We start from the raw sequence: 8585 nt of genomic DNA, 5'->3' as shown, positions 1-8585 counted from the left end.
GGGTGCAAGAGGGGCTGGGTGTGGTGGCTTGTACCTGTAATTCCAGCACTTTGGAAGGCCAAGGTGGGAAGATCACTTGAGCCCAAGAATTCAAGACCAGCCTGGGTAACACAGTGAGACCCCTTTTCTACAAAACCTAAAAAATTTAGCCATTCGTGGTGGCATGTACCTGTAGTTCCGGCTATTCGTGAAGCTGAGGTAGGAGGATCACTTGAGCCCAGGAGTTTGAGGCTGAGATGAGCTGTGATCACACCACTGTACTCCAGCCTGGGTGACACAGTGAGACCCTGTCTTTAAAAAAAGGGGAGGGGTGCAATAGGGTATTATGAATGGGAGGCGGCAGTACATAAGGTTATGAAGCTTAGACTGACCGGCAAGGGGAAGGCTTGGAAGAAGCTGCAGCAGTATACAGGAAAGAGATCGGTACTGAACCAGAATAGCATCAGTGTTGATGGAGAGGTTTCTGAGGCAGGAGCATCTAGGCCTCAGAGGTGAAGGAAGGAAATAACTGAGAATGACTTTTGGGTCTCTAGCTCGGGTACACATAATACGATGATTCTATTAACTTAAAGAAGGAACGGAGGATTTCAACACTTTTGAGCTTTCCTAGTCATCTGACTACTAAGGAGCTCAAAGCCAAATTTATTCACGAAGTCTGAGACAAGCCTTTAGGCTGTCTACTCCATGCAGCAGGAAGGATCACAGTAACTTTTCAGCTTCCACCTGTGCTTTTCTACAATAGTAAATTCATGATTAGACAAAATCTGGGGCTTTGGTGTGAAGTGATGTTAATTTCACCAGAAAAGGAAACCTACTTTATTTATCTTTGTACAAGTGCCTAACTCACTGTGTGGCCCTTCCTGATGTGCAGGCACTTAATCCATATCTGTTGGGTGAATGAATTCAGGTTTGCAATGGTAGTTCCCTTACATTGGAGTCTGGATAAGCATGTGAAAGAGGGAAAGGCAAAGCTCTGGGTTTGGGCCCAAGACAGCTGGTTTCATTAAATAATTGGTGTGTGACTCAGATCACTCATTTTAGTTCTGTGGAACTGTTCTGAAGTCCTTTCCAGGGGCCCAAATTCATAGTTCTATACCTTTTGCACTTATTCTTTGACTCTTAATCTCTTCGTATCTGTGTAGGCTCTTAACACTTCTGTAGAGTCACTATGACAATAATAGTAAATTCTGTGTTTGCTAAGTGCTCTAGGCATCAATCTAAGCACTTTACACATATTAACATATTTGATCCACATAACCCTAATGACATAGGGACCTTTATTTTCTACATTTTACAGTTGAAGAGAAAGATTAAATATCATCTATTAATACAAGGTCACATAACTTATAAGTAGCAGTGCCCACATTTGCACACAGGGAATCTGAGGCCAGAGTCTATTTTAACCACCTTTGTATGCTACCTCTAGATTATCCTGTGAGTGACTCTCTGAGAGAGGCTGGTGATTATTATCTCATTTTTTTTTTTTAAGAGATGGGGGTTCTCTGTCTCCCAGACTGGAGTACAGTGGCATGATCATAGCACACTGCAGCTTCAAACTCCTGAGCTCAAATGATCCTCCTAGCTCAGCCTCCTGAGTATCTAGGACTACAGGCAGGTGCCATCATGCACAGGTAATTTAAAAAAAATTTTTTTGAAAAGACAGGGTCTCACTATGTTGCCCACACTAGTCTCAAATCCCTGGACTCAAGTGATCCTCCTGCCTTGGCCTCCCAAAGTACTGGGATTACAGGCACGAGCCACTGTGTCCCACTTATTATCTCATTTTTATAAATGAGGCAACTGAAACTTAACTTCCCCAAGGTTATACAGTTTGAAAGTAGCAGGCTGGACTTCAAAACCAGGACTTTCAACCAAGACCAGTGTTCTTTCTGGTAATCAGCATGATCTAGAGGTTGGGAATGTGGCTCCAGCACCTGGCTACTGGAGTTAAAGCCCACTCAATAAATAGTGGGTTGCTGACATTAGGTAAGTTACTAAACTTCTGTTTCCTCTTTTGTAAAGTGGGAATTAGCAACCGTATAGGATTGTTGTGATGCTTAAATGAGTTTAGTGTCAGAAAGCACTCAATAGATGTTAGTCATCACTATTCATTCTGGACCACTGCTACCCAACAGAAATATGTGAACCAAACAGTAATTTTAAGTTTTCTAGCAGCCACATTTTAAAAAGTTAAAAGAAACATGAAATTATTTTCTCTCTCTCTATATATACATATTTTTAGAGATAGGGTCTTGCTCAGTCGCTCAGGCTGGAGTGCAGTGGCCTGATCATAGCTCACTGTAATCCCCAACTGATGGGCTAAAGCTGTTTTCCCACCTCAGCCTAGGAGTACCTAGGACTACAGACCTGGGCCATCAGCTAATTAAAAAAAATTTTTTTTGTAGAGATGGGGTCTCGCTATGTTGCCCAGGCTAGTCTTGAGCTCCTTGCCTCAAGCAATCCTCCTCCCATTCCCAAAGTGTTGGGATTACAGGTGTGAGCCACAGCACCTGGCCTATTCTAAATACATTTTATTTAACCAAATATACTCCAAACTGTAATCAAATATCCTACTTGTAATCAGTAAAAAAGATTAGAATGATTTATTTTGTATTTTTTGTACTAAGTCTTGAAAATCTGGTGTGTATTCTACACTTACAGCACATCTCAACTTGGACCAGCCAGGTTCCAAGAGCTCACCAACCACATGTGGCTCGAGGAAGCAGAGCCCTTCAGAGGCCTCCCCAGTCGCCTCCTCTACTCAGCCCTCCTAGGAGTTCCTTCCAAAGACCAGTTGGCCCGAGCCCTAAACCCCGCCCCGCGCCCCTCCCAGGTTACATCACAGAACTCACAAGCCCGCTGGCTAGGGAGACCCGGGCGCCGGCCGCGTGCGCCCTGACTTTCGCATGCTCCCAGCTCTAGGAGCCCAAGCTCTAAAAGGAAGCCACGGTCATCACAAAACAGTGGAGGCGGCCGGTCGGTCTGCTGTCCTCTTCGGCATTCGCGGGCGAGAGGAGGGAGTTTGAAGCCCCTATGCACACCTCGCCCCCATCCGTCCGCCGCTCGCGCAGCTTCTATGGAGAGGTCGAGGTGGCGGGGACAGCGCCCATTGGTTCGCCGCAGCCCTCCGCCCGCCCCCACCCCGCGCTCATTGGTCGGAGTGGCGGCGCCTGCTGGGTAGGCGGTGGCGGCGCCCCTCCCTAGCGCCGGCCCTCAAGAAGACTAGGAGGAAGCGGCCGCCTCCCTGCGCCCCGCCCCTTGGGCTTGCTTGCTGGTTTCTCGCTCCTGCCGACATATCCCGGCTCGTCCCGGCGTTCTCTCGGCTCCCTCCGGCTCCAGCTCCGGCTCGGCTGCGGCGGGTAGGTGCAGCCACAGGCGGGGCCCGATCGGGGGGACGGCCTCCTCACTGTACCAGAGGCTGCCTGAATCTCGCCCCGCAGCCGCCTGGGACCCCTCAAGGCCCGCCCGAGGCGGGGAAGGGCGGTGGCCGACGGCCTGAGGGACGCGGGGGCGGCTGAGGGAGGGGACTGGCCGGGGGGCCTGCGGGCGTGACCTTCTGAGTCTTCTAGGCGTGATCTCGGGAGGCCGTGGGTCGAGGCGGGCTGAGAGGTCCGGTTTCGGGGGTCTGGGGCCGTGGGGCCGAGTGGCATGCCTCGGGTTCTCGATGGGGCTGAGCCCGGGGAGCGAGGGTCGGCTGCAGTCAAGGGCCCTGGGTGGGGTTCGGGGAGATGGGAGAACTCTAGCGTCGTTTTCTGAGGCTTTAGGGAGGTTAGTTGATGTGGAACTGAGGCAAGCCTTAGAGAGGGTGTCCAGTCAGCGGTTATGGGTGGGGCTGAGGGGTGGTCTGGAGAACCGGGCCCGTGCCGGGGCTCTTCCTGTGGTCCTGGTTCTGGCACTGTTTGGGAACTAAAAGCATGTGTCTGGCTGCGGGAGTGTGAAGGGGTCGCATAAGGGTGGGGGTGGGAGGGTGGAGACAGGGACTAGGAGGGGCAGTTGGAAACATTAACGAGATTAGAAGTTGTAATTTAACACATAGAACAAATTCTACGCTGGTATGTTGCCTGAGTTTCAGTGAAATTGCAGCGTGTTGGAGTTTTAGGGATTTTGCTTACCTCCAAGAACGTGTAAATTAAATGCATTTGCTGCTTTGCGGGGGAAGCAGTGATTACCCTTAGGGTTGTGTTTTAGGATCCAGACCGGGGTGAAATATGTTCTCCTCGGGAAGGTTAGTGTTACCTAGCTTTCTACTGGAAACCCCCTTTTCTCCTTTTCCTCCCCTGGTCCAGTTACAGTATTGCTCCCCAGGGCCTCTCGATTCTCTCCCTGGCTGCATAGCACTGCAGTGTTCTTGCTCTGTGTGTGTGTGTCTCCCGCCCATTTCCCTGCTGCTGTGCTTTTGGCAACTGCCTCTGCTCTTTCCCAGGGATAGTTGTGGCATTGCATCAGGGGATATTTGTGCTTGTAATTTGCTCACTCAGCCCAGGAGGAGGGAGAATAGTATGCTGCAGAGATGGGAGCGGGGTGCCGTCAGCTTGGCTGGGTAGGCAGAGAAATGGGTGTGGTGAGGGAATACAGCTGCTCTAGGCCTATAGGGTAACACTGCCCAGTCATCAGCGCAAAGAGATTCAAAGAGCAGCAGCAGCTATTTTTATAAATCAACCTGAATCCAAGCTGAGTACATGGATTTAGAGTGAACAGTTGTCATGCTCTAACTATTACAGGCTGAATGTTTGGTAGACAACATTAGAGTTGCTAAGCAAGAGACTCCATCTGTACAGTGCAGCAGGTACTTTACTTGCAACTTTTTAGCTTTGCTTTCCTCAGCTCTCAAGATTGGGACATTTCTCTTCAGGGGATGTCTTTTAAATTGATGTAGTTTGATGGTCAATACTACTTCCTTTCAAATGAAATGTTTTTACCTCGGTTATGCTCTTCCTTTCAAATTTAGCTTAAAAATAATAAAGCTACCATTTTTTGAGCACTTGCCATCTCCCAGGCACTAGTTGTATTTATTTACAGATAAGGAAGTTGAGACTGAGGGGAATAAGTGATCATACAGATAGTTAAGTGGAATAAGTGGCATTCAGACCAAGTTCTCTCTGACCTCCACAAGAGACTTTAGAATTTTGGTTCACACAGGGATGATTCAAGTGCTTGGGAATTAATTCATTCAATGTAAACTCACTGGAGACTGATAAACCAGATACCAGTTTATGTATGTGGAAAGTATTAAGTGCCATGTACACAATAGGATTTCATTATCCACTGGCCAGGACACCTCCATTGTTCTGGGCAGCCTAATTAGTAATAAGAAGGCAATTGATTATAGAATTGGAATGAAAGGCATTGAATGCTCTTAGAAAGTATTTTAATCAAGTTGCAGAAGCCTAATGCATCTCCCTTTCCCCAATGTAAGAATGCACATGTTAATGTGGGGCGGTGCTGGGGAATGTCTTAACACATTTTCCCACTCTGTCTCACTTGTTTTATTTTATTTTTATTTTTTATTTTTTTTTTGAGACAGAGTCTCACTGTGTTGCCTGGGCTAGAGTGCCGTGGCATCATCCTAGCTCACAGCAACCTCAAACTCCTGGGCTCAAGCGATCCTTCTGCCTCAGCCTCCCGAGTAGCTGGGACTACAGGCATGCGCCACCATGCCTGGCTAATTTTTTCTATATATTTTTAGTTGTCCGATTAATTTCTTTCTATTTTTAGTAGAGACGGGATCTCGCTCTTGCTCAGGCTGGTTTCAAACTCCTGAGCAAAAACAATCCGCCCGCCTCGGCCTCCCAGAGTGCTACTTGTTTTATTTTTAAGTCATCTCTTCATATATTTGTCATCCCAACATCTTTGTGTTAAAATTCTTAAATTTACAAATAAGTTCACATTACATGTTAAAAAATCATTTTCCATTGTTTGCTGACAGTGAAGAAGGAAGCACCTGGATTTTCTTATGTTCTAGGTGGCTTAACTTTAGTCGGAGTGTTGGTTCTTCCTGATCTCAGTGTCTTTGTTCTTTTTCCTAATCTTGTTTCTGAATGTGGCGATCCATCCTTTGGTGTAAACTTTTGCTATTGACACTTCACATTTTTGGCATCACTTTTCCTTTTTTTTTTTGCTTTAAGCACGAGTGTTTGATGTGTAGGTTTTAGTTTCCTTAAAAAGCAAGAAAATCTGAGAGGAACATTTTGACCCGTTGGAAGGCATCTTAGTGGTTCATTTGATTTAGTCAGTTTGAAAAGGAAACCAAGTAAATATCACTGGTTTCACTTTGTCTTTCTAAATGACACTTTTAGAACCAGGTTACTGTGGACTTATTGCTAGGGGTGAGTGTGTTGAGGACAATTAAAGTCAAGAAGGGGAATAAAGCAAATTGATATAGAGGAGGGATCATAATCATCTATCATTTTAGGGCTCTCTAGGCTAATCTCTCAATACAGACCTTTTGATGAACTATTTTGAATGTTAGTAAAAATTTAAGCTTGAAAGTCAACCCAGTTTACTTTTGTGTTTTGTTTTTTTTTTGAGGCAAGGTCTCGCTCTGTCACCTGGGCTCAAGTGCAGTGGCCTCATAGCTCCCTGCAACCTCAAATTCCTGGGCTTAAGTGATTCCTGCCTCAGCCTCCTGAGTAGCTGGGACTACAGGTGTGAACCACCGAACTACTTTTGTGATTCTTTATAGGTTAAAAAAGTTAATCTGGCTGGGTTTGGTAGCTCACGCCTGACATCCTCGCACTTTGGAAGGCTGAGGCTGGAGGATCGCTTGAAGCCAGGAGTTCCAGATCAGCCTGAGTAACACAGTGAAACTCTCTCTATGATAAGTAGAAAAATTAGATGAGCGTGGTGGTGTTCGCCTGTTCCTGTAGTCCCAGGTACTTGGGAGGCTGAGACAGGAGAAATCACTTGAGTCCAGAAGTTTGAGGTTGCAGTGAGCTATGATGATACTGCACTCTACCCCGGCAATAGAGTGAGACCCTGTCTCAAAGAAAAAAAAAAAAAAGTTAATCTTCTTACCATAAAACCTATCTTATTAGTTTGCATATAGTTAAATATCTTTATTTATTTATGCCTTTTCTTCACTTTTCCTAACTTTTACAAGGAAAATAAAATTTTAAAAACTTTATTTTGAAATGGATTTAGATTTACAGAAGTTGTAAAGATAGTACAGAATTTCTCTATACTCTTCATCCAGCTTCTTTTAGTGTCATCATTTTATATAACCTGATACATTTATCAAAATTACAAAATTGAAATTAGTATATTATTGATTAAACTACAGACTTTCCTCTGATTTCCCTAGTTTTTCCTCTGATGTCCTTTGTGTTATAAGATCCAGTCCCAGATATCACATTGCACTTAGATGTGGTGTTTCTTTAGTTTCCTGCAATCCGTGACAGTTTCTTGGTCTCACCTTGCCTATCTCTTGTTAAGACCTTTGAAGAGTAATGGTCAGGTATTTGTAGAATGATCCTCATTGTGGTTTTCTAATATTTTCTCATGATTAGCCTGAGGTTATGCATTTTGGGGAAGAATACCAGAGAGATGATATGTCCTACTTATTACATCATATCACAGATACCTGATATCAACATGACTCATTATCGATGTTAACTTTGATAACTTAAGGTCATGTTTCTCTACTGTGAAGTGACTATTTTTCTGTTTCTTGACTTTGTTAGAAGCTGGAAATGAGTCACCATGTCAAATTCATACTCCTGGTGAAGGAAATTAAGCTCCACCTCTTGAAGGGAGGAGAATCAAAGAATTTGTGGGCATATGTTAAAATCACTACAGTAATTAATAAATATTTTGGGAGAAATACTGTGAAGCTATACAGAGATCTGATTTCTCCTTAAAGTTTTGTAGCATTCATCAGTAAAACTTGCCTGTAGCAGCAATTATTGTGTTCTAATAATTTTCTATTTCCCTCATTCTTTCTACTTTTATTATTTGGAATTCTTCTGTAAGGAAGATTTATGCCTCCTCTCCATTTATTTATTTATTAAATCATTTATGTCAATACAGACTCATGAATATTTATTTTTTCCTTTAGTTATAATCCAGTACTATATTTTGTTGCTCAGATTTTTCCAGCTTTGGCCATTTTGATGTTGGCACCTATAATCTTTTCATATGGTCTCTCCCCTCCCTTTTTTTTTTTCTTTTTTAAAGAAACTAAGATCTGATTACTAAATGAGCAGGGTGTACTCATAGACTCATAGTTACTGGGGTATCACTGCTTCTTAGGCCTTCTCAGGGGACAAAGTTAGGAAATAATATGTATATAATGTATATATACTGACCAATGTATACACACGTATCTATAATATGTTTCTATATGTCTGTCATAAATACAGACATGAATTATACTGATATCTCTGACTCTAATCCAGCACTGCAGAGTTTATTCTGGCTTTACCCCTCCTTGCTTAATTTGTAACTTCTTTCTCTGACACTGAGAAATTTGGCTGACTTAACAAATATGACATTTATTTATTTGTTCAACCATGGTATATGTATAAAGTAAAAAATACAGTTTTAATTGTCACATAAATTTCCAAAGCATTTTGCAGTAGTTAACTAAT

General features: G+C 43.9%; 1 protein-coding gene across 5 annotated transcripts in view; it reads left to right on the top strand.

The window, feature by feature from the left end:
• The first annotated feature begins 3214 nt into the window (after positions 1 to 3214).
• The window catches only part of MAP4 (microtubule-associated protein 4), a 251453-nt gene continuing 246082 nt past the window's right edge, over positions 3215 to 8585 (top strand). For all 5 annotated transcript variants that reach the window (XM_012662867.1, XM_012662792.1, XM_012662942.1 and 2 more), the window contains exon 1: positions 3215 to 3359. The gene's annotated coding sequence lies outside the window, so the exon portion shown is untranslated. The remainder of the gene's footprint in view (positions 3360 to 8585) is intronic.

Source organism: Propithecus coquereli, unplaced genomic scaffold (genome assembly GCF_000956105.1).
Source record: "Propithecus coquereli isolate 6110/MARCELLA unplaced genomic scaffold, Pcoq_1.0 Scaffold1, whole genome shotgun sequence".
NCBI lineage: Eukaryota > Metazoa > Chordata > Mammalia > Primates > Indriidae > Propithecus > Propithecus coquereli.
Note: the sequence above shows the minus strand (reverse complement) of the source record. Positions and strands in the feature narration are given on the sequence as shown.